At 44.4% G+C, this 22,227-nt stretch overlaps 2 long non-coding RNA genes across 2 annotated transcripts in view; one reads left to right on the top strand and one right to left on the bottom strand.

The window, feature by feature from the left end:
* The window catches only part of LOC119468769, a 90,226-nt gene that overhangs the window by 65,374 nt on the left and 2,625 nt on the right, over nucleotides 1-22,227 (top strand). Inside the window, exons 2-3 of the long non-coding RNA XR_005197528.1 lie at nucleotides 7,304-7,454; nucleotides 20,681-21,369. This is a non-coding gene — a long non-coding RNA (uncharacterized LOC119468769). The remainder of the gene's footprint in view (nucleotides 1-7,303; nucleotides 7,455-20,680; nucleotides 21,370-22,227) is intronic.
* LOC119468770 lies at nucleotides 3,245-14,341 on the bottom strand. The gene is made up of 3 exons (XR_005197529.1): nucleotides 14,207-14,341; nucleotides 12,794-12,900; nucleotides 3,245-3,276 (listed from the first exon to the last, which is right to left on the bottom strand). It is a non-coding gene; the product is annotated as an uncharacterized LOC119468770 (long non-coding RNA).

The raw sequence follows: 22,227 nt of genomic DNA, 5'->3' as shown, positions 1-22,227 counted from the left end.
TTTCCAGAGGAGACCACCTTCAGCAGTCTGGTGAGTACCTTCAGATGTCTCTTGTCTATGCATTTATTTTTGTCTAGATTTTTTAAAAGTAAAACTGGGAATGTGTATGCTGTTTTTCAAGTCACTTTTTCCACTCCACGATACCTTGTATGTATCTTTCTATACCAGCATATTAAAACTGATCTCATTCTTGCTGGTGGATGATGTGTGTTGCACTAGATATACATCTGACTTCAGGTCCTGCTCACAGTTTGGTATTTTACGATGTGCTGTAAATGGTGTGGACTTTGGACCCATTCAACCTCTGCCCTGAATCCTGGATCCATCACTTATTAGCGGCGTGATCCCAGGAAACTGACTTAATGGCTCTGTGCCTCAGTTTTTTCACCTGTGAAATGGGGTTAATGTAGGTAACCTGCCTCCTAAGACGCTGGGAAGACTAAATGAGTTAATGCATGTAACACATTTAGAACAGAGCCTGCAACAAATGCTATATGAATGCTAGATGAGCTTTAACTGTTCTTTTCACACCTGGACACTATTTCATGATATATCTAGTCTATTACTTGACATAAAAGTTGTTTGTGATTTTTTTTTTTTTTTTGCTAAAACAAACACTGTTGTGATAATATACATTTACATATACCTTTGTGCACATGTGGGAGTGTTTCTGTAGAATAAACTTCTGGGAATAGCATTAATGGGCCTAAAGGTGTGGGGATTTTCAGTGGTAGTGGTAGTATTGGTGGGCTCTGCTTGACCATGCTTTTCTTGGTTCACTCACATCAGCTCATCCGGTAGCAGCTGTTGGGCATCCTGCCATGTCCCATATCTGTCACATGGCCAGTGGTTGGCAGAGCTATATGGCAGTAAGCATTCTGCTTTGTCTTCCCAGGGCCTGGCCCTTCATCAGCGTTCATTAGACTGGATGGCTTGGCTTCCTGGTGATCCTGACTGAGATTCTGAATTAATACTTTACGTAAAGCATGGTGCCCAGAGGACAGATGCCCGGGGCCAGGCATCTTGATCAGACCCACATGCCCAGTGTAAGGCTGAGGATGAGATTGAGGGACTTCTCTTCCTGGGCCGTGAGAGGCCTGGTTTCAAAGGCAGGAGTTTCCCGGCTCCACGCCTCCATCGGGAACCAGAGGGGTTTCAAATGCAAAGTTCTTTGGGTTTCCTCGTGCGTGCGGGCTAGGTAGGGAAAGCCGGGTGAAGCTCCTTTGTCCCCAAAAACCCTCTGAAAGCTCTGGGAGGAGGGGGCTCTGTAACTGAGAGTTGTGAACCAAGTAGCCAATCCAGTACTGTATCAGAGTCAAAGATCAATCACTCCAGAGGACGTTTGAAAGAACTCCTCTCATTGGACGAGAAAATGAACGGGGAGGGACTAACTCAAGGGTTTTAAAACTCCAGCTGCTCCTTACCTATACGGATCCCTTTTCTGGGTCCCCTCCCACAACAGCATGGGAGCAGTCTTTCTCTCTCTCTCTCTCTCTCTCTAATAAATCACTTTTCCGCAAAACTCTTTGGGTCCAACTATTTATTCCAATGGCAAACTCACTACCCCTCCTGGGCGCTTTTCCCCGTTCTTCGGGGTTACCGAGGCTAAGAACCTCTTCCGAACTGGGAGCTGGATAAGCTCCCCTGTTACAAGATGGCACAGGTGGTCAAGAGAATCAACATGGTTTCACCCTTGAATCAGTCCAGGTTCACTATGGGCTCCATGACATGGCACTTTTAAACTTGGTGATCATGTCTTTGCTGAGTGATATGGGGTAGACGTGGATGTGATGATTCACACCATGCAGGGATCAAAGGCACCTCCGAAAAGCAGGAAGTGAAATAAAGCAGCGCTGTGTATTGCTGCTGTGACATTTCTCTGGATCTTATTAACACAGGAGGGGCTAAGCTATAAATGTGCTAATCTCACTTGGGGAATTTGGGGTTGGTTGGTTATTTATCCAAACCATGAACATTTATTGAGCAGTTATTTTGTGTCAGACACGGTTATTGACGCTGGGGGGTATGAAACTGTGGACTAATATGTAATTTCAACCTTTGAAAACTCCACAGAATCCTTAAGGACCCTTGAAGAGACAATTTTTCAAGGACAATGGGAGAGAAGATATAATACTACAGGTGGCGCCTGAGCTCCACCCTGGATGAATCTGGGGGATGGGTATGCATGGGATTATTGGGGTCCCTTCACACAGAAATGCTCACTGGAGAGGCTTTCCTGTACAAATATTAGAAATTTTAAATTACATGTTAATTTCTTTTTCTGTGCTTAGAAAAGGCGCAGGATATATGATTTAGAAAAATGTAAAGGAAATTAAAGATCACCTGTAACTCTCTCATCCCGATGCAACCATTATGGAATGTAAGTGTATTTACTTCTTTATCGTGTTTATATGTAGGTACATTTTAAAAGCAAAATTAGGAATCCTACTTCATATTCTGCTTTGTGACTTGCTTTGTCTCTCAAATCACATTAGGAGCATTCCACAAATCTTTGAATATATTTGAATATTCCTTGATTACATGATATGTAATGGATTATGGTGTTCTGTTATATATTATAATTGGGTTAGTCAATTAATGATTTGCAAGGGCACACTGGCTAATTATTGTCATCTTTTCTCCTATGCCTCCTGGTTTTGGCATTTATTATTTTGTAAAGATGAGGAAGAAATCTTGAGTTCTGAGTATTTATCCCCAACCTTTGTGAACACCACTCTCAGGCAAACAAAGCAACACGGGCCAGGCGTGGTGGCACACACCTGTAGTCCCAGCTACTCAGGTGGCTGAAGCAAGAGAATCGCTTGAACCCTGGAGGCAGAGGTTGCAGTGGGCTGAGATCGTGCCACTGCACTCCAGCCTGGACGACAAGAGCAAGGCTCCGTCTCAAAAAAAAAAAAAACCCAAAACAAAAAACACCCCCCCAAAAACAAACCCCCACGACATGATTCTATGCTCATTTTAGAATCCCACACCTGACCACCAAGCAAAAATTCCTCTGGATAACTTCATTTGGGTCTTCCTCTGGTGGAACTGGAAGATTGTGTTCCAAACTCCATTCCTTTTCCGTGTGCGTTGTCCACTCACCGAGAGCCCCTTCTCTTTCTTCTCTTTCATTTTTAGGCACCTTGGCTGCAGCTGACTCCGGAAACATTTTTCCTCTTTAAGTCTCGACTCCACAGATTGCCTCTTCTTCTCATCATTTCTCATTTCTCACCATGAAAGTCTCTCCTTTCTCTCTTTATGACTTCTTGAAACCTGAAAATAGAGGTAATTTAAATTGGGTAATTATGATGACAACAAAACCACTTTTGTGAAATGCAGAGTTTAAAATGCCAGAGTTTCCTAATGTTGAGCTCTCTCTGCCTTCATTCTGTGGATACTGCTGCGGGAGCTTATCTGCGTCTGCCCCAGATCAGGAGGTCAGGCATTAGGCTATGAGAAACAGCTTCTGAACAGAGGCGGTGACTTCTAGCTCTTGGGGGATGAGTGGTGGTCAGCCAGAGTTACCACATTCAGGTTCAGCTCCTTCAGAACTTCCTAACCTGCAGGTGGAATCTTTGCCTTCCCACCTTCTGGACCCCGCACGGGGAGGGTCTCGGGCTGCAGCCACGTGGTAGCATTAGGCAGCTGGAATCACAGAATAGGGATTTCAGGGTGGTGTTTCTTCTCTGACAGTGACTAGGTGAGTCACCTTCTACAGGCTGCTTATGGCAGCCTCTTCCTCCATCCTTGAAGCGGGGCCTTCTGAAGACTTCACCTGCTCTGTTATAAAGGGCTTTGAGTTCTGCAAGAGGCAGCCGTGAATGTATTAGCATCCTGCTTTCTGCATGAACATCCTGCTTTCTGGCACACGTCTAGGCCACCGCTTAAACAACCAGCGCCAATTCACAGTGAAAAAAGATCTGCTCAAAGCTGGTTTCAGAAGCAGGACGCGGGAGGCGTATAACATCGAGCCTGTCTCCCGACGGTGCCATCTGTTCTCATTAAGGCAGCCACAGCGCCGAAAGAGGGGCCTCCAGGTGCACACAAGGAAGCCTGCTTGCCTGTTATCCTCTCGCAGACTTTGCCTTTTGTTTTGTTTAGTTTTGTTTTTGTCTGGCAGGCTCAAAAAGACACTGTCCTACTTTCCGCAGAAACAATCACTCTCACATTTTAAGAAATTAAGTCTCTGGGAAAAAAAATTTCATTTGAGAGGGCTTGTAATGGCTCCTTGACCACATGCTGTGCTTGCCAATTTATAACAGAGAAATATTACAGAAGTTGGGAACCAAAGTTGGTGTGCACAGTCATTGCTTAAAGAGGGAAGGATGGTTCCTGGGGACAATGATCTTTCCCCGGCCCCCCAGCATTTATTCAATCTGGAGAGAATTTGTCTGCCAGCCTTCCACTCCTACATCCCGGGAAGAGCTGGGCACATTCATCGTCTTGTGTATTCGGAAAGTGATGATAATTCCTCTGAGAGCCAGCCGGGCTCGGAAAAGTGTGATCAAACTTCTGCTGGCAATCAGACCGCCTTTGGGGAGGAAAGTCTCTGTTTTGCAGGTATGTCTCTGCTGCCAGTCTGCCGGGAAGCCTACCCAGTCAACAATATGTTACCATGAAAATCTCCTTTCAGAGGTATGTTATATCACATTATAGGGAAAAACAGAGGAAATAACAAAAGCATTTGGCCCCCAATTTAAAAGGCTCTTTCCTTATATTTTTATAGACTTTGTTTTACAAGATTGGTCTGAGGCCTACAGCATGTCTTCAGGCCTCTTACATACTTGCAATACCCTCCTTCTCTCTTGGGGTTTCCTTCCTGCCTGCCCTCAGCATCCCTTACTGAGCTCCTACTCTGTCTCCCCGCACATGCCTGGGTTGTATATTACGTCCTGTCAGTCAATTTCTACTAAAATGTGAGCTGATGTTAGGGTATTCTTATGGGAAGATATTTGCATTTTAATAGGTGGCTTTGAATATAGAAAAGTTTCATCCTAAAGTTGCAAAGCCTCACTGGGGAAAAACAGGCAATTTTGGATAGAGTGAGGGATGAGGGGCTAAGAAGGGGGAATGTATTTGGGGTCAGAGACATCCCCAAGAATCTGTGTGTCGCCCGTGGAGCTTGCCTTTCTTTTCTCTCTCTTTTTTCCTTTGTCTCCAGATCTCAGAGTAAATGGCACCTCACACACTCTTGTGGGTCAGAAAATTTTTCATAGGCAGTTGGGAAATAAGACAACAGTTTTTCCAAGAGTACTGAAATGCAACAAGTCAACTGGTTTGTTGAGTTAAAAAAATTATCAGTTTGGTTGTTCTTGTTCATCTAGCTCAGCTGGTCATTTGGGTAGAAGCAATGGAGGACTGCACTACAGCATAGTGGAAGTGTTGGGTCTCAGCAGCGATCCCTAAACTTTTTGGCACCAGGGACTGGTTTCATGGAAGGCAATTTTTCCTCAGAAGGGTCGGGGGATGGTTTTGGGATGAAACCGTTCCACCTCAGATCATCAGGCATTAGGGTTAGATTCTCATAAGGAGCACGCAACCTACATCTCTCGCATGTGCAATTCACAACAGGGTGAGATTAGATTCCCCTATGAGAATCTAATGCAGCTGCTGATCTGACAGGAGGCGGAGCTCAGGCGGTAATGCCTCTCACTTCCTGCTGTGCGCCGGTTCCTAACCCATACGGGTCTGTGGACCAGGGTTTGGGGACCCCTGATTGACAGCACTAAGTTACTAGTTTCCGTGTTGATGGAATTGGTGGAAATTTTTCAAGCTCTGTGTGATGGAGCAGCACAGGGTAGAAGGAGTATCCCTGGGAGGGGCCTGGCTGCACCTGCCCCCTTGGTAAGGGCGACAGTTGATGCTAATTTATTTTTAAAACACAAAATGAAATTTGGCTTTGAAATTTGAGGAGGAGATACGCTAATGTAGCCTCTGAGAAGGAGCTAAAGACCAATAAAAGGTGGTTCTTTCTGTTTCCAAACCCGGAAGCAAATAAGGGCCGCAGTGGGAGCACAGAGCACAGTGACCTTGCTGCAGCACTGTCAGATTTAGCAAGAAGAAATACACGGTGCCCAGGGAAGTTTCAACTTCTGATGAACACTGAAAACTCTTTTAGTATGTCTTATGTGATTTTTGGATCATATTTATAGAAAAAATTATTTATCTGAATTCAAGCTGGGTGTCCTATAATTTGTATGGCAATCTGGTACCATACTGCCTCTTTGTAATTCCTTGTATACATTCCTAAAGAATAATTTTTTTAAAAAGGTAAACTTATAACTCCTGTATGAATATAAAATGAACATGTGTCAAAGATTTTTCTAGTTCACTGATTAATGAGTGAATCAGTAAGATGTCACAACTGGTTAGAAGAATTCAGAACACACACACACACACACACACACACACACACACACACACCCCAGTCAGGAAATGCTGAACTCAATTTGTTAATAGTTGCAAAACTAGCCATATTCCCAGGGCAATAATCAATTGCATGTCACTGGGCAAAATTAATTTGCGTTTCTATAGACGAGAATCATTTGTATTACTCTCAGTTTTCTACAACTTGCAGTAGTTGTAAAATAGGCCAAAGACAATGAATGCTACAGAATAAACAGGAAGGATTTGTCAGGACGTCCAGGATTCAAGTTTGCCTACTTCAAAGGCTTTCACAATGGAAACACTTGACAGTGTCACGCTCTTTCCTGTCTCTGGGGCTTTGCACTTGATGGTTCCTCCACTTTTTTAGTTGTCTTGTACTTATCCTTGATACTGCGAGAGACCAGAATATGCCACCCCAAAATATGCCTTTTGACATGAGGATTGGTGAGCTGATGGCAAATAAGAAACACATGGAGGAAAGCTCCCTGCCCTTTCCCTATTTGCCTAAAATCAGGACATAAATTTATGAAGACAAAAGACATCCCACTTCTTCTTGTTCCGTGGGCAAACAGAGGTTAACCACCTAAGACAACTTTGGATCCTTACATGCCGGAGAAAGCACCAGAGGAACGTAGACTAACAAGCTTCACTAACTAGCCTTTGTCTGCCAATTATTTGCCTTCCCACAAGTTGCTGCCCCTAAAGACTCAGAATTCTTTTCCTTTGTGTCAGAAATCTAAAAATGTACTGTCACTTGTTGAAGATGCTATATAAATTGGTATTCAAAGCCACCTCTTTGAAAGTTTCTTATTCTCTGGGTTTCTCCCATGTATGTATGAAATATACATTAATCAAACAAACATCTGTTTGTTTTTCTCTTGTCAACCTTTTTTTTTTTGTTTGTTTGTTACAGCAGCCTGCTCTAAGAACTTATAAGCATGAAGGAAAAAAAAATATCTTCAAACATCATTACCTCTGGAAAGTTCTTCCTGACCCACAAACTAGGTTGGGTTCATGTGCTATAAGCTCTCACAGGACCATGTTTCTTTCATTAGGGCATTTGTGTAGGTTTATAATTCATCCTCTTTACTGAGGTCTCTAAGTCCTTGCATGATCAGACCCCTGCACCCATCAGCTTGCCTTTCAATAACTGTGTTCTCCCCTTTCCCTTCCGTTTCTTGACCATAACATGTTCCCTGCCTTAAGGACTTTGCACCTGCTATTCCTCGTGCCTGGAATATTTTTTCTCTTGACTCTTGCAAGGCATGTTTCTTTTCATCTGTAAGGTCTCAGTTTGAATGTCAGAGAAGGCTCTCCTGATGACATTACCTAAAGATGCTCCCTTCTCCACCCTCACTTTCTATTCTAGTGGTTCCTTAGCCTTAGCACAGATCAGGATCACCTGGCAGGCTTGTTAAAACACAGGTTGCTGGGGCCCATGGCCAGAGTTTTTGATTTACCAGGTTTGGAAGTGGCATGAAGGTCTGTGTTTTAACAAGTTCTCAAGTGACGCTGATGCTGCCGGGATGGGCATCACTCTTGGAGAAACACGGCTCTGAGTATTTTCTTTCAACACCTGACATTCTGTTTGTTTTCCCTTTTTGCTGATTTGCTTTCTGTCTCCCATGTAACTGAAAGTTCCACACAAGGAGAGAGAGTGATGCTCCTATTCTCTGATTCATCTACAATACTACGGACAGTGCCTTATATAAAAGAAGTTTAATGAATATTTGATGAATGAATGAACCATTTTCTAATTTTTTGTTCCGTTTTGTCATAAAGGGTTTGCTTACCAAATTACTGTTGAACTCAGGTGCTTGAACCAAGTTATACAGATTGGCTTTCATCACTAAGATACGTTTGTGGAAGGGAGTTGTCTTAATTTAATAAAGCACACCAATATCTGACCAGTAACTTGAATAAAGACCAGTGCCTACTGTGGCCTGCACTTTTCATTAGCACGCCCTCCAACTTAGGGCCAGTGTCATTAACTAACAGTTGGTTAGATGACATCAGGGCTTTAGGTGCTATTGGCAGGTCCCAGGCAGACATGAGTTTTGCCAAGACTTGCAGTTACGATGAGCATTCAGAAGACATAGATGGCAGGTGGAGTGGGGGAAGGGCTTGTGCTTTGGCTTCAAGCATGCCTCTTGGATGAATCAGCTTGGGTAAAGGAAGAGAGAGAGAGGAGGCAGGGATGATCCTTCCTCCCTGCTAGGTTATAGGCAGTGCTCTCACATCTGTGGTTTTGGCAGGTCCTAACTCCGGGGCCTCCTGATGCCCATATTCTGTTCCAAAGACCCCGGTCCAGGCTCTAGGGCACACCCTCAGGCTCTCCTACCCATTCACCCTCTAGATTCTGTTTTTTTCCCATTTCTACTCTCTTCTGTGCCATTCCTCTAGGCTTTTACCTTGCATTGGAAACGGATCCTTGGTGCCACAAAGAAAAATTAGCACTGAGACAAAGGATCTCCCAGCAAGGCAATTTTGACTTCCTGTAGGAAGGGTACCCTTGCCAGCCACCTTGCCAAGAGAGTACAACAAATAAAAGAAAAGCAGACCATATTTATCCCTTAGGCATTTGGGGTTATCCTTACTGCTGTGTCTGATCTCAGTTGGTTGGGGCCAGGCCTCACAATCTAAACTAAAACGTGATTGGCTAATAACGTAAAACTTTTCTAAACAGGTAAAACAGTGAAGAAATCCAAACAAGGAAGGGTCATAGGCTGTGAGCTGGGACATGCCTATGAGCACATTTAGCACAGATATCTTGGTTAAAGTATAAGGATATAGAATGTTCTACGTGCCTATAAGCATGTCTAAGAGCTACATAGGATAGGGCTTAACAAAGAATTATTAGCAAAAAGCAAGAAGTCTTTGATGAAAGTCTTTAAAACAAACTATTATTTCTAACACTTATGAAACTTTGAAGAGGACGTTTTCTACTTTCCATGCCTTGCCATGTGACAGGCTTATGTGGTAAACTAATGAGTCCTAATGACAGCCACAGCCACACACACACACACACACACACACACACACACACACACACACACACAGATATAAGGCTGGGTGCTGTGGCTCATACCTGTAATCCCAGCACTTTGTGAGGCCAAAATCGGTGGATTGCTTGAGCTCAGGAGTTTGATACCATCCAGGGCAACATGGTAAAACCCCATCTCTTCAAAAAAGTACAAAAATTAGCCAGGCATGTCAGTGCTCACCTATAGTCCCAGCTACTCAGGGGTCTGAGGCAGGTGGATTGCTTGAGTCCAGGAGGTCGAGGCTGTAGTGAGCCATGTTCGTGGCCCTGCACTCCAGCCTGGGTGACAAAGTGAGACCCTGTCTCAAAAAAAATCTATATATCCAGATATATATATATATCTCCTTGGTGTTTATGTGTGTGTGTGTGTGTGTATAGTTAGAGACAATATGGCATAGTGCCTAAAAGCACATACTCTGAAGCCAATCCTAGGTTTGAATCCTTTTTTCTGCTAAATACTGTGTAGTCCTTGAGAAAGTTACTTACCCATTCTGTTCTTCACATTGTGGGGTTAACAACAGCACTAAATCACAGGGTTGTTGTAGCTACAAAAGAGATACTAACTGTGAAGAGTTTAGTTCCTGGTGCCTTGTAGCTACAAGGATAACAGTCCTAATAGCCCCTATGGAAACAGCTTTCCACTTTAACAAGGGATTTTGGTAGACATGCGCTGAGTACAACACTCTTGGCAGATCAGATATTTAGGGACATTCAGATGACAGTATGTGAGCAGATGCCTATTCTATCTGGGTGTTAGGGGACAGAGCACTAGGTGTCTTGGCCACTGTCTCTAGTCTTAAAAAAGCAAGTCCTGCTCAGACCCTGGCAACGGAGGATAAGACAATAATAGCAATGTTGTATTCAGGAGCGTTGCTTTAAATAATCCTCCTCCCTAATAGCTTTGCCCCTGGCGTGTGACAGGTGTTTACATTATTAAGTAAAAGCATTTAAACAGCGACCTCCTTGGTATAAGGGTGAAGGAGATTAAAATCCAAGCAGTGCTCTAGCTATTTAAATCAATGAGACTTGTCAGACCTGTAATACATGAGCTACTTAGAGGGCGCAGGCACCTATTGTTTTTGAGCTTTGTCTAATATCTCAATATGCTCCTTCCCTCAAAGTCTGGCCAGGCCCTGGGATGCTCATTAAAGGCTGGTCTGACCACGGCCTCTTTCCCTGTGGAAGCAGCATTAATTAATAGTTGGCTAGATGTGTGCCAAATAGTTATGCTATTAGGGAGGATCAGAGCTTGAGTTGATTCCTGCTTAGAGAAATGATCTTTCACAGAATTCCAGTGGTTAAGTTCCTTAGCTAACCGGAAGCAGGGACCATAAATATTGCCCCCCTCTTCCACTAGGGGGCGCTAAACCAGGATGCTTGGCTTTGCCCACAGCCATCCGTTCTTAAGTTGCCTTTTCCCAGTCTTTAGTTATGACATTGACAACTTCAGGTCCACCAGCAGTATTGAGGAACCAAGTTTCTGAAACTTAAGTCTCTCTCTTTTTTAAAGCTTCGTGCTCTCGTCACGAACAAGAAATTTCTCTCTTAATAAGCAAACTTAGATTCCCTTCCTTTTTCGGAAGGGAAGTCTCCATGTAAGAAGAGCAGCTGGACCACAAAGATGGAAAATGTGGCACATATACACCATGGAATACTATGCAGCCATAAAAAGGATGAGTTCATGACCTTCGCAGGGACATGGATGAACCTGGAAACCATCATTCTCAGCAAACTGACACAAGAACAGAAAACTGAACACTGCACGTTCTCACTCATAAGCAGATGTTGGACAATGAGAACACATGGACACAGGGAGGGGAACGTCACACACTGGGGTCTGCGGGGGGGCTAGGGCAGGGACAGTAGGGGGTGGGGAGGTTGGGAAGGGATAACATTGGGAGAAATGCCTGATGTAGGTGACGAGGGGATGGATGCAGCAAACCACCATGGCATGTGTGTGTGTGCCTATGCAACAATCCTACAAGATCTGCACATGTACCCAAGAACTTAAAGTACAATTAAAAAAAAAAGATTCAACTCTTATTCCTCAAGATTAATCTTCCCCTTGGAATCTCTAGCTAATTTCTGCAGGTCCCAGAAAGCTGGCTTCAGAGGGTGCTAATTCATTATGAATTCTCCAGTTCTAAGCTGGGGGACACTTGAAACTTCTTTTAATTCCTTAGATTCACAGCTGAGCCAGGCTGGCCACAAAAGGAACTACATGCAGGTAGGGTTACAAGGCAAAGTTTACTTTTCTTCAGTTTATGGCCCCATATGTTGGCCTGTCTGACTCGTGGAATGTTGCCAGGTGGCGGGTTCCTGATGCCAAGAGACTGCTTAAGCCTCATCTGTGGAAGTGCTGGTTCAGCAGCAGGTGAGGCACCTTCTTTCTGGGTGGTCTCAAGGTCTCTTTCCCTGGCGATTGACTTTGGGAAGTTCTTTCTGTCACAGGAAAGCCCTACTTCTACCCATAGCAGTGGGGTGAGGCCACAGCCTCTAGTCTCTACAGGACTTCTTTGTCAAAATGCAACATCAAAGGGTTCACAAGGAAAAGAGATCCATGTAAATAATTCCTGGCTGCTCACAGTGTCAGGACTGGCCGCACAGGTATCACCTGGGAGCCTATTAGAAATGCAGAATCTCAGGCCCCCAGTCCTGCTGAAACAGAATCTACATTTCAACCAGCTGCCCAGGTAGTTTGTGTGCATGCTGCAGCTTGGGGAATAGTGATGGAGCAGAGAGACAGCCTTTTGTAGACACTGTCTCTCTCCACCACAAGAAGAAACTGCATTACGGCTGGTTCAAGGAAAAGTCCTGTGATCTCCCTGTCCTTTGGAGTTGAGGAGTTAACCTCGGCTCTGTGGGGTTTTTGTGGAGGATGGCAGCATTGTTGGAGATGCTTGAATTTCTGAAAATGTTTGAAGGGAGAAGGAATGTAACAAACCCTCTCCTCAGAGCAAAGCGATGAGACCGCATCGGGGGTTGGAGACCACTGCACAAGTCACTTTGCTTACTTCTGTAATTGTGGTCAGTACCTCTACCGTCCTCCCACAGCAGTGTGCAGGCCTCTAGGAGGCCTGGAGCAAGATCAGCACCCAGGCAGAGGCCTCTTAGAAGAAAAAAACCCTATCAAACTGCAGGGGACTCTCAGACAATGCAACATTCATTCAGGCCAAGCAATTCTGTCAAAAGTTCATTCAATGAAAATAGTACCAAGTGGGTACTTGACTGCTGTGTCAGTTTAGTCTCCACAGCAACTCTGTAGCCATAGGTAAATACAGTCTCAGGCGTGGAAGGAAATCAGGTATTTATTCACAGAGGTGGTAGATATCCTTCTGTGACCCAAGGCAAGTTACTTACCTTCCCCATCCAGTATCTTCTCCATTTTAGAATGGGTTATCGGAAGGTACTGTTCTTCTGGGTGTGTTGTAAATACTAAGCTTAATATTCACTCTCATCTGAAGGCTCTAGAAGAAGAAAAGAATATTCATTCTAGCCGGGGCACAGTAGCTCACACCTGTAATCCCAGCACTTTGGGAGGCCCAGGCAAGGGGATTGCTTGAACCCAGGAGTTTGAGACCAGCCTAGGCAACATAGTGAGTCCCCATCCCTGCAGAAAAGAAAAACAAAATTAGCTGAGTGTGGCGGTGCATGGCTGTAGTTCCAGCTACTTAGGAGGATGAAGTGGGAGGATCACTTGAGCCCAGGAGGTCAAGGCTGCAGTGAGCCATGATGGTGCCATTACACTCCAGCCTGGGTGACAGAGCAAGGCTCTGTTTCAAAAAAACACCAAAACAGTACTCTGTAATGCTATTACTCACACTTAAAGTCTTCTCTATAGTCTCTGTAGTAGATAAGAATGATATTTCAGGAGTGTAAGGAATCTTGATGTCACCTTGTCACCTTATGGAGAGGGGATGAGAAAGAAGATGAAAAAGGCTTGTTTTCATTTTGCCAGAGTCATGGATTCCAATTCCAGGTCTGTTCTTGTGTCACCGTACTCCCAAACAACTGCAACTTCCAGAGCCCAGGAGGAATTCTGGATGAAATATCAGCCAGGAGAAGGACTGTGACTGCTGTAGGTCACTGGGGCCATAAAGTTAGTTAATGGGGAAGACAGACGAATGAGTGTATTGTGGCAACATAGCAGAAGGTCTGAGGCATAAATAGTGTTGGAAAATAATAAGACGGTTGGTGTTTGAGGATCAACATTGCAGGAGAATTGCGCAGCAAAAGATCAAGTTGGGTTTTTGAAATGTGGGGGGGGGGTGTCGGGATGCACACTCACTCTGCCCCTCTCCTCTTTAAAGCCACCCTCCACATCCCGCGACCTGGTGGGATGCCAGTGAGCATGAGATCCCATCACAGAGAGGATTTTCAAGAGTCACTAACAAGCTTGTAAAGAACAGGTACTTTCTAAGGAATGTTCACTCTTGCAGCTGCATTCCTGGGGCTTAAATAGCACACTGTTATCCACTGACAAATGATTTCGGGTAGGGAGATCTTGTGAACTTGTACAAATGGCAGACACATTTGAATTTTTTTTTTTTTTTTTAATTATGAAAGCTAACTGCTGAAAGCAAATGTGAATAAAAATTTACCTACCTCTGTTTTATCTCTGGGTGAAGATAAAAATACGGGGTGTTTTAATTTGGCAGTGATCTGGGCACCTTCCCCTGGCCTGTTTTCCTTTTGCGAAGAGCTCCCACTTTCGGGACTGCCTTTCCTTTGATCTTATATTCTCTCTGTGTTCAGGTACCCCTTAGTGCCTACCTGAATCGCGTGTAACAAATCATCTTAATTACTTCAGGCCTCGCTTCCTCCTCCAGTTCTCATTTTCTGAAATTCCTGTGATGGTTACCAAATAAATCAGTGTGGGGCTCCAGCCCTTGGAAACAGCACGGAGGCACCAGCAGCCAGAGGAATTTCAAAGTTAGTTAAAAGGCACAGGAGGAGTGAGGGAATTGAATGAGAACCCCCCACCCCCACCCCGTTTTTCAGCCTGGAGAGTAAATGCTGACTGTACTCCAATTCCATGTGCTTTGCAGGGCGCAGCCCTCACACCTTTCCCCGCAGATGAGAGAATAATTAATGCCATGACTCCTTGGCGTGGTAGCCAGAGCCCTGCTGTCACCAGCAGAGCCCAAAACGCGGTAGGAACACGCACCGTATTTCAAAGCCCAGGCAGGCAGAGAAGGGGGAAGGAACTGGTGACGTGCTTTGTCCTGTGGGAGCTCCCCGGCGCTGCCCGTAGGAGGCCCAAGCGAGGCGGAGAGAGGGTCGTGGGGAAGCGGGCCGCTCCCAGGACTCGTCACCGGGTTGGATCTGGCCCCTTTGAGTGGCTCCAGTTCCAGGAAGGCCGGCTGGCGTGGGGCTGTCTTTTTTTTTTTTTTTTTTTTTTTTTTTTTTTTTTTTTTTTTTTTTTGGGACTGAATTTCGTTCCGTTGCCAGGCTGGAGCGGGCGCGATCTCGGCTTGCTGCAACCTCCGTCTCCCCGGTTCAAGCGATTCTCCTGCCTCAGTCTCCCGAGTAGCTGGAACTACAGGCGCGTGCCACCACGCCCGGCTAAGTTTTCGTATTTTAGTAGAGACGGGTTTCACCGTGTTAGCCAGGATGGTCTCGATCTCCTGACCTCGTGATCCGCCCGCCTCGGCCTCCCAAAGTGCTGGGATTGCAGGCGTGAGCCACCGCGCCCGGCCCGGGGCTGTCCTTCAAGCGGCCGTTTGGAAGAAGCTCCTCGGGCGGGGGGGCGGGGGGGGCGCGGGGGCGGGCCGGGCTGTGATCCTGCACGCGGGCGGCCGAGGGGAGGCCAGGAGGGACCCGAAGCTGACACTGCGGAAAGAAAACGCCAGCCGCGCAGCCGCATCAGCACCGGCCTGACAGGGGCGTCCCCTCCTAGGGGGAGCTCCGAAACACCCATTCCGGAGGCCTTTGCCCGGGCCGGTCATGCCCGGGCGAGTGAGCTGCCGGGACGTGCGCGGCTCCGTCTGGCGGGGAGGCCGATTGCCCGGACGTCCCCGGCTGCTCTGCGCGCCGTGACGCTGAGAGGTCCCGTGAGAAGCTCCTTGGGCGGGATCGGTCCACCGGCCGGCGCGGCATGGGAGAGGTTTCGGCCTCTGCCAAGGGAAGGTGCTGTGAGCGCACCGCCGTGAACATCACGCCGCACATCCTACAGCCCCTCAGCTGCTGCGAGGGCCTGCTGGGTCCCACTGACATTTCAAAATCAAAATTTTCACCATCCTCGTTGGGTGATGGTTTGTAGAATGTTTTTGAGGAAGTCTTGTTTGAAATGGACAGACTCAAGTCATCTGATACACTCTTGGAGAACATGGGGATAAAATAGGTTGGGTGTAACCAGAAGGTGTCACTCCTCCACCCCTCTCCCAAGAGGGCTTCCAGGGACACCCAAGTGACCAGGTTGTGGGTTCTCCTGTGATAGTTCTCTGTTCTTTACTTGGTTGTAGTCAGAAAACATGGTCTGTGTTAGGCACCCTAGGGGACAAAGGGAATTAGACCCGGGCCTGACTCCAGGCTGCCCCTCTTCTCTGCTATTCCTCCTATTGTAGGTTACAGGTGTCTGGGTCAGAATCTTAGGAAGCGGGGTCTGCCTATCAGAATTAAAAACAACAAACAAACAACTCCCCAGGTGTTTCTAGTGTATAGCTGTTTTTTGTTGGGAATTACTACATTAAATTACCTCAAAGATTCTTGTCATTTCAGATATTTTCTGGTTTCCTAATTGTTTTTCTAAAATTTTAATTTTTTTATTTTAATTTCTTTGTAGAGGGGAGGCCTCCCTATGCTGCCCAGGCTAGTCTCGAACTCCTGGGCTCAAGCGATCCTCCCACCTCAGCCTCCCAAAGTGTTGGGATTATAGGCCTGAGCCACTGTGCCTAGCTTCCCCTAATTCTTGAGCTCTTCTAGGTCCACTAGATTCTCTTTCACCAGCATGAGGTAGGATCATTTTAGTTAGGATCAAATTATTATCTTCAATCCCAAGTGACACTGTTCTTTTGTGACCACTAAACCCCCAAAAGATTTTATTTTTCTGATTTCAAAGCTTCCCTTCCTAACTCATTCTGCAAATTTTATTGAACCTTTACTATATGCCAGAGGCCCGAGTCTAGGCACTGGGGAGAAATACAGTGGTGCAGACAAGGGAGTTTTTCTCATGGAGCTTACATTCTAGAGTCAGATCCAGATCAGTATGAATTTCCTATTTATTTTGTTTGAATCTCTTTCCTAAACTGTCAACTGTATTCTTCTGGTTACTCATTCCTACTTCATCCTAGAGCAGAAACATAAATTAAGTCCACTTTTATACTTGGTGTTATGCACTGGATATTTTTGTCCCTCTCAAATTTATATGCTGAAATCTAATCCCTAATGCGATGGATTGGAGGTGAGGCCTTTGGGAGGTAATCAGGTCATGAGGAAAGAACCCTCAAGAATGGGACTAGTGCCTCATACAAAGAGGCAGGAGGCCTAGTTCCTCTGCTTGCCACCTTGGGAGAATACAACATAAAATTGGCAGTTTGCGATCTGGAAGAGAGTCTTTGCCAGCACCTCACCATGCTGGCGCCCTGATCTCTGACTTTCAGCCTCCAGAATGGTGGGAAATTTCTGTTGTTTGTAAGCCACCCAGGCTACACTACTTTGTTACAGCAGCTGGGACTAAGACCCTTATCTTTCACCTGTAGGAAAATGCTAAATCAGATAATGGCAACCACTGTGAACTGTAGTATCTCAAGGGTATTATGGGGTCTCCATGGCAGGTGAGAGAAATATGTTTTCATAACTAAAAATGCTGAGCACTCTAACCATTTGGTTGTATATGTTTTACTCTGTGTATTTAAAAGTTAAGTCTCATTTTCTACTTGTAGTTGACATCTGTTGTTATCATTTTCTGTTCTGTTATAGGCTGGGAGGAGACATTCCCTATTCTTCTGTTTCTGTGTGTATGGACTTTTTCAGAACAACACTCCCATCTCCTTGGTTCCCTGTATCCCACTTTTCTTTTCCCCTCAAGGGAGGAAGAGTGAGCTAGCTGATGAGTGAGTTTGGGTACAGTAGCTGACTCTCAGTCCCTTTCTGTTTTCTCTTAGTGACCTACCAGTGTGCAGACAGCCTTCTATGCTCCTCAATGCTGTACATCACAGGAGCAGACCCCCATGGGAGACTGCATGTCTGTGATCGGGCAGGTCCATCTAATTTGGGAATTAGCAAGCTCATTTGGTTGGCAGACCTAAAGCCATGAGTAAGGCTGACATTTTAATGCTTCTCTACTTGGCTCCTGGATCTTTCTCTCAACTGGCTCCAAACCGGAATGGGACATTGAGCTTCCTCAAACCCCTCTAGAGAATTGAGATAAGTCATAGTCAACTCATAGTTAATGAATCACAATGATGTTTTCATCATTAGGCAACTCTTAATTTTATCTGTGGGACCTAAAGGAGGGTGTAGGGATTAGAACCATTGTGGCCATCCCGTTATGACACAAAGCCAAGAGATGTAGAAAAATGGTCCTGATGACATTGGTTGAACTCAGGATTCAGCCACATCTGAAAGTTATTCTACCCCTGGACTTTTCATCTTATGGGAAACAATAAGTTCCCTTTGTGTTTAAGCTCGTTTGGGTCAGTTTCCTACTGCTTGCAATGGTAAATGGGTCATTCTTTATGCTATTTTCACATTGTTAGTTTTAATAGATTTTAGACCACACAGATCACCTCAATAACTCACTTTAGATCGCAGGAGCTAGAGATGATTTTAGAAAGTATTAATTCATTTCAGGAGGACACTTAGGTTTTAATGTTGAGATGTTAATTATTTTAGGCACCTTCTGTTACCTATTTACTTTGTCTATTTATTTGTTAATTTTTTGTAAACAAATCTGATGGGATACTTAACTCTAGTAAGTCTTTAATCAAACTTTAAAAATGCAATCAGTTTATTTTTTCCTTTTGATTAACTGCAGAAGAGCAACTCTTGTTCTTTAACGTCATAATGATCATTAAAAATATCCTCAAGGAAACAACAAACTCTTGAGGAAAGTTATTTTAGCTACACCCGAACATAAATGATGGGAAACTTTTTACTGGGAATTCTGGTGGAGGTGAATTACCAGGAGGGTGCTGAGGTGTGGATGGGCAATGAGAAGAGAGAAGGGCCTTCTGGGACTGGGGAAGAAAATCAGTGGAGGCAAGAGTGAGGCACATTCATAGCTGCTTAGGGGGAATTGGCTAGTTGTCCAAAAACAAAACAAAACAAAAAAATGTGAGTTCTCCCTTTCCTTTTCTACAGAATTGCTGCTGGGAGGTGGCTGTTTATTTAGCGACTGTATTTTTCAACACTCTGCAGCTAGATATGGTCACGTGACTTGTCCTTACCAATGAAACGTGAGTGAAAGTGATGTATGTTACTTCTATGCCAAGGGTTTTAAAAATTAGCCCACTTTCCTGGTACCTTTCCCACTTTCATCCCTACATCCTCCTCCTAGTGGTTAGTAGGGGGATAAACTCAAAGAAGCTTGGGTTCCTGAATCACCGATTGAGAGAAAACTTGCTTTGATTTTTCTTTTTTCCTTTTAAGAGACAGGATCTTGCTCTGTCACCCACGGTTGGAATGCCATGGAGTGACTATAGCTTACTGCAGCCTCGTACTCCTGGGCTCAAGCGAGCCTTCTGTCTAGGCCTCCCAAAGGTGCTAGGATTACAGTGAGGCATCATGCCCAGACTGGAAGGGAAATAAACTTCTTTTGTGTTTGGCCACTGTATTAGGCTGTTCTTGCATTGCCATAAAGAAATACCCGAGACTGGGTAATTTTTAAGAAAAGAGATTGAATTGGCTCATGGTTCTGCAGGCTGCACAGGAAGCATGACACTGGCATCTGCTCCTGCGGAGGCGTCAGGAAGCTTTTACTTGTGGCAAAACGTGAAGCAGGAGTAGGCACTTCACATAGAGAAAGCAGGAGCAAGCCAGAAGGAGAGAGAGATTGGCAGGGGGAGATGCCATACACTTTGACACAACCAGATCTCTCGAGAACACACTCACTATTGCATGGACAGCACTAAGCCATTGAGGGATCCACCCCATGATCCAAACACCTCCCACCAGGCCCGACCGCTAGCTCTGGGGATTACAATTCAACATGAGATTTGGACAGGGATAAATATCCAAACAATATCAGCCAGTGTGCATTTACAGATATATTTGATACAAAAAGATCTCAGTGATTCTCTACGTGTGGTTTCCAGACCAGGAACATCAGCCTCACTGGAGACTTGTTAGACATGTAAATTCTCAGGCCCCACTCTTGACCTACTGAATCAGGATCTCAGATCCAGAGACCTGTGCTTCCGACAAGCCTTCCAGGTGGTCCTAATGCACACTCAAGTTTGAGGACCGCTGCCTTTTGCCTTCCCTAGCAGCTTCCTCGCCGCTCTAACTGATCAGTAGACATGGGTTGTTTCTCTCCTCAGCTTTGCCTTTTCTTGGTTGAACTCTCAAAGTGTCTTAAGTTTCTGAGCTTCATTAGCAATGGTGCTGAAAGTTAAGGATAATGTTGAAAAATCTTGTGCATGTGGGAAGACATTTGGTGAATTGAAGTTCTACTGAATTTTGAGAAACAAAAACATCTTGAAAGCTTCAGATAGCTTAAAAACAACTTTTGTTCAGTTCTAAATATTAGCACTTTTTATAAAAGGGCATATATCCTACCTAGAACAGAGGTTACAACCCAGATGCCACCTGGGTAATCTAATCCAAGGAATTGGGTCGAGCGGAGGGCAGCGACCAGTATGAAGCAACAGCTGCTTATGAAGAACGTAGGCCCAGTGACTTCAGGTCTAAACATTAGTAAAGAGAACTGCAAATCTACATTTTCATTTTAGATCTTCTGGTTTGTAAATGTTAACTCACGTTAAAAAAATCCAATAAACAAAACCAAAAATTTTGTGTGGGTCGAACATGCCTGAGAGTTTAATTTGGCCCCTGGGCTGCCAGTTTTACAACCTTTGTCTGGAAGTACCAGGGAAGCAGTCAGGCTGGCTAATGTCTCCTCTTACTCATTAGGAGGCAAAATAACTTTTACACAAATGATGAGCTTTAAAAGAGAGACGAATAAGAGCTGTACAAAGTAGTTGCCAAGGTAACATCTTGCTGATCAGAAAGGGGCGACAATTGGGTTTTATGTAGACGCAGTGGGAGAATGAAACATAATCTTTCTCTGTCTTCTTTCTGCTTAAGATCAGTGTGGAAATGGATGTGGACGCAGTGCTGCTGCCTGAGATTAGCAGGAAGCAATTCTTTTCCCATTTGGAGAGACCCCAGTGAGACCTGATCAACTAGCAACATGCGGAAGTCACACCATTAAATCTTCCAATTTGCTAGCAGCAAATCAATGAACTCTGATAGCTGCTGCCCTAAGCTAGCATCCAGGGAACTGTGGATAAGCTATTTGATACCTGAATTTTAGTGAAGGAAAGTTAAATTTTTTCTTAAAGCAGGACAGGAGTGGGGTTGTGCAGGAAGATTATATTAAGCAGTGAGAGAAGGCAGCTGGAGTTTTGTAAAAAGAGAACTGGTTGTTTTAAATTGTATCTTTACTCAAATTTATTGAAGAGTTATTGGTAATTAGTGTTTTGTTGTTGTGTGTTTATAGCAACTAATTAATAAGAAAGGCTTTTGTTTTTATTTCATTAATTGGAGCTGAACTTTATTTTTTATTATAAATATAAGGCATTATTCTAGGGCCTGGCAAACATAGGCAGCCCCCCTTTTTTCTGAGCAAGATTATATCTTGGTGTGTTTTCACCACCATGAGATGAAGATTCGAGAACACTAAGAGACAGATACTTGCCTGAGGAGTTTTATTTTCCCTTTAATTCTTATCAGATCCAGATATCACCTATATTGCCTCGACTTGCTGACTGAAGGTGGGTTTCTTCGATTTTTTGAAGGGTTCTGGGCACTGTAGGTGCTTACTTTGTGATGGGAGCAAATAACAGGGTGTTGCCCATGACATGGTCAAGCCTCTTCTTCAGCTAACCGCCTGTCCTGTACATCTTTATTTATAGAGATATACCTCATCCCTTTTAATAACTGCAGAATCTTGTACATTTAGAGATCTCCAATACTGGTTGTTATTTATGGTGTATTTTTTTATTATGATAATGTTGCAATAAATATCCTAGCAACCTATTTTTGCTTACATGTAGCATATTTTTGAAGGACACAAATTCCTTCACATGAAATTGAAGGGTCAAAGTATAAATGGATTAAAATTTCAATATTAGTTAATCGTCCTACAATGGAATTACAACAATTTATACTTCCACCAATAATTCATGAAAGTCTGCCTTACTATATAACATTTCTAATCTTTCTTAATCTGATATGGAGAAACATGTTTTATTGTTCTAATTTTTTTTTCATTAAAAGAAAGACTTTGAATACCCTTACCCCTTTATATGTTTCAAAAACATTTGTAGGCCAGGCGTGGTGGCTCACTCTTGTAATTCTAGCACTTTGGGAAGTGAGAGCATTGCTCAAGCCTAGAAGTTTGAGACCAACCCGGGCAACGTAGGGAGACCCTATCTCTACAAAAAAATAAAAAAATTAACTGGGCATGGTGGTGTGTGCATGTGGTGCTTGCTGCTCAGGAGGCTGAAGATGGAGGGACTGCTTGAGCCTGGGAAATTGAGGTTGCAGTGAGCTGTGATGTCACCCCTCCACTCCAGCCTGGGCAACAGAGTGACACCCTGTCTCAAAACAAAACAAAACTTTTTTTTTTT

The sequence above is a fragment of the Cebus imitator genome, unplaced genomic scaffold (assembly GCF_001604975.1).
Source record: "Cebus imitator isolate Cc_AM_T3 unplaced genomic scaffold, Cebus_imitator-1.0 Scaffold490, whole genome shotgun sequence".
Lineage (NCBI taxonomy): Eukaryota > Metazoa > Chordata > Mammalia > Primates > Cebidae > Cebus > Cebus imitator.
This window is presented reverse-complemented; position numbering and strand designations above follow the sequence as displayed.